Here is a 3,522-nt window from a genome sequence, read left to right as displayed (position 1 = left end):
AGGGCTCCCGGGCCGGGCAGAGACCTGTCCTCTGGCCAGGAGGGTGGCCAGATTACCTGAAGTCTTAAGATCCCGTGGCTGGTGTTGTGAGTAGCTGGCGGGTGTCAGCAGACTCTGCACCCTAGCTACCCCGGTGCTGGTCGGAGATATTTTCTTTATATACATTTCAAATGCTATCCTGAAAGTTCCCTATACCCTCCCCACACCCTGCTCCTCTACCCACCCACTCCTGCTTCTTGGCCCTGGCATTCCCCTGTACTGAGGCATATAAAGTTTGCAAGACCAAGGGGCCTCTCTTCCTAGTGATGGCCAACTAGGCCATCTTCTGCTACATATGCAGCTAGAGACACAAACTCTGGGGGTACTTGTTAGTTCATATTGTTGTTCCACCTATAGGGTTGCAGACCCCTTCATCTCCTTGGGTGCTTTCTCTAGCTTCTCCATTGGGGGCCCTGTGTTCCATCCTATAGATGACTATGAGCATCCACTTCTGTATTTGCCAGGCACTGGCATAGCCTCATACGAGACAGCTACACCAGGGTCCCTTCAGCAAAATCTTTTTGGCATATGCAATAGTGTCTGGGTTTGGTGGATGATTATGTGATGATCACCAGGTGTGGTAGTCTCTGGATAGTCCATCCTTGATAAGTGGATATTAGCCCAGAAACTTAGAATACCCAAGATACAATTTGCAAAACACAAGAAAATCAAGAAAAGGGAAGTCCAATGTGTGGATACTTCATTCCTCCTTAGACTAGGAAACAAAACACCCATGGAAGGAGTCACAGAGACAAAGTTTGGAGCTAAGACAAAAGGATGGACTCTCCCTTTCTTAAAAGACCAACTTTAACCACAGCCAAAAATATTGTTAAATTTTGCTCTGGGATATTAGGACAACTCAGAGAATCAAAAATATTATTTTTATTTCAAGGCTTTAAATTATTCATATCTTCAAAATTTCTTTGCCCTTATTAGGTAATATAATCTGGGATCCAAGGATTAGGATATAGATACCTTAAGCAGCCAGTATCTTTTTTTGTGAAAGCATTGTGCTGTACATATGTATAACATTAGGTGTATTTTTTAATAGATGTATTTCAGTGTCATTAGTAGTAATTCTAAAATTTCTTATTTATAAAACATTATATCAGAGAGGGCCCATGAGGGTGGTATGTGGTAGTCAGCGTTCACAATAGTTCCTAGTGGTCTTCCCTTCTGGATACTGAGCCCATGCATAGTTCCTTTCTAAACACGGGTGTGATAGAGTACAGTGGATTTGTGATTGTGTGAATAACTTCTGAGAATTTGTCATTGAGAACATTGTAGCTGTTATCTTGATCTTTCAAGATACAGAAAGCTAAGTGCTATTTTACCCTCCAGCATCCCTAGTTCTTGTGAGAAGAAACAGCTTTCTGTCAATAGCAGGTCATGTGGCTGAGCACTTTGACATTTCCAGGCAAGGATTCATTCACATGACTCCATCCTGGTGGACATTGAGAAGGGACTGTATTAAAGACTGTGAGAATTCCCAAGCTTAGCCTCTTTGGAATTCCTGACCTATAGTAATCACAATTAGCCTAATTTGTTACATAGCAATAGACAGCCGGTGCCTTTCCTAACCCACATTTCTAACGTGGCTGAGAAGCACTAATTGGTAATTTCCTTTTTAAAATAACTTTAGGGAACAGTATACAGTCTATGACTACTCAAATAAACTTACCATGCTTGGCTCAATGTGAATTAAACTTAGTTAATTATGGATAGTAATCAAATTACTTCCATTGCCTTCTCCATTGTCACCTGCTTTTCAAGTGATGTCTATAGACAAGGGACCCGTTTCCAAATTCTGATTTAGTCTAATTTTGTTGGTTTGAAAAAAAAATGAGTTCTAGAGATGTTGTGATTTTCCTCTAAGTATCTTAATTTGAAAAGTAAAAATTAGAAGTGATTTCTGCTCCTTTTCCTGCTCAGCATTTCAGTCTGTCTGAGGTGGGCTGTTCTCAAGTCAAGGTGAGGCCAGAGCATGGTGGCCATTACCAAGGCTGATGTGAATCCAAAGGCAGATTCCCACCTCACCAAGAAGCTGCTAGACCTTGCTCCACAACTGTGTAACTACAAGTAGCTTTAAAAAGGAGCCAGTGAAGCCACCAAAATCCTCAACAGAGGCATCTCTGAGTTCATTGTGATGATAACAGATGCTGAGCCCTTGGAGATCATCCTGCACCCCACTCTGCTGTGCAAAGACAAGAATGTTCCCTATGTATTTCTGTCTGCCCCAAGCAGCCTTTAGGACAGGCCTGTGGAGTCTTCAGACCGGTCATTGCCTGTTCTGTTACCTGCAAAGAAGGTTCTCATCTAAAGCAACAGATCCAGTCTATTCCGCAGTCTATTGATTCTAAGTAGACAGTGAGCAATGCCCATTTTTACAGACTCACTTGTACTCTCTCATTTTTCCAACAGAGCAATTCAAATTGAAGCCTTAATACAAGCACAATTGTCTTGAGGAGGAAAAATAAATATATTCCTCTATCAGTTGTTTGCAATACTTCTTAATATGTCAGAGATATCTATGGAAAACATGTAGTAAAGGAGAATCGGGTCACTTTTGAGGAATGTAGTATTTACTCTCTGTGTTAGTTACGTTTTCAGTTGCTCTGACTAAATATCTGACAAAACAGTGTGAGGAGGAGGAGTTTATTCAGGCTCACAGTTTGAGGGTACACAGTCCACCATAGTAAGGAAACACGGCACTAGGCTCATGGGGCAGTTGGTCACATTGCATCCACAGTCAGGAAACAGGGAGAGACAAATGCTGTGCTTCTCTCTCTCTCTCTCTCTCTCTCTCTCTCTCTCTCTCTCTCTCTCTCTCTCTCTCTTTCTCTCTCCTGTCTCTTTAAGTGAATGGTGCCCATGTTGAATGGGTCTTCTCAAGACAATTAACCCAAATTAGAAATTCTTGCTCACCCCGAAGTTTGACTCCTAGATGCTTCTAGATACTGTGAAGTTGACAATTAAGATTAACCATGACACTTTCTCAGTAGATGTCTGTCACCCTTTCGGTCTTTATGATGTTCCTGTTGTCACAGTATCCCTATAAGGTGAAAAGGCTGTGTAGCTCAGTGTTTTTAAACCTGTGGTCACAACCCCTTTGCAAACTTCTATCTCCAAAAGTATAGAAGTATATGATTCATAACAGGAGCAAAAGTATAGACATGTAGGATCAAGAAAAATAATTTTGTTTTGGAAGTCTCTACAACATGAAGAACTGTATTAAAGGGTCACAGCATTAGGAAGTCTGAGAACCACTGCAGTAGCTCTTAAGGGCACTTTGCCTCTACTAATGCACACCTTCTCCTCCAAATCATACTTCAGGTATCAGAGATCCCAGAGTCCTCTGCTCACAGCTCCCTCTAGCCTGTTCTGCATGTCATGGGCATCATGAACAAGAGAATTCCCTTTTATGGCAGAATAAATCAGGGTCCACACAATAGGTCCTAAAGATCATCAAGAGATGACAGTTTT

At 41.7% G+C, this 3,522-nt stretch overlaps 1 pseudogene; it reads left to right on the top strand.

The window, feature by feature from the left end:
* Positions 1-2,023: 2,023 nt before the first annotated feature.
* LOC110291810 lies at positions 2,024-2,403 on the top strand (annotated as a pseudogene).
* Positions 2,404-3,522: the final 1,119 nt, after the last annotated feature.

Source organism: Mus caroli, chromosome 3 (assembly GCF_900094665.2).
Source record: "Mus caroli chromosome 3, CAROLI_EIJ_v1.1, whole genome shotgun sequence".
Classification (NCBI taxonomy): Eukaryota; Metazoa; Chordata; class Mammalia; order Rodentia; family Muridae; genus Mus; species Mus caroli.
This window is presented reverse-complemented; position numbering and strand designations above follow the sequence as displayed.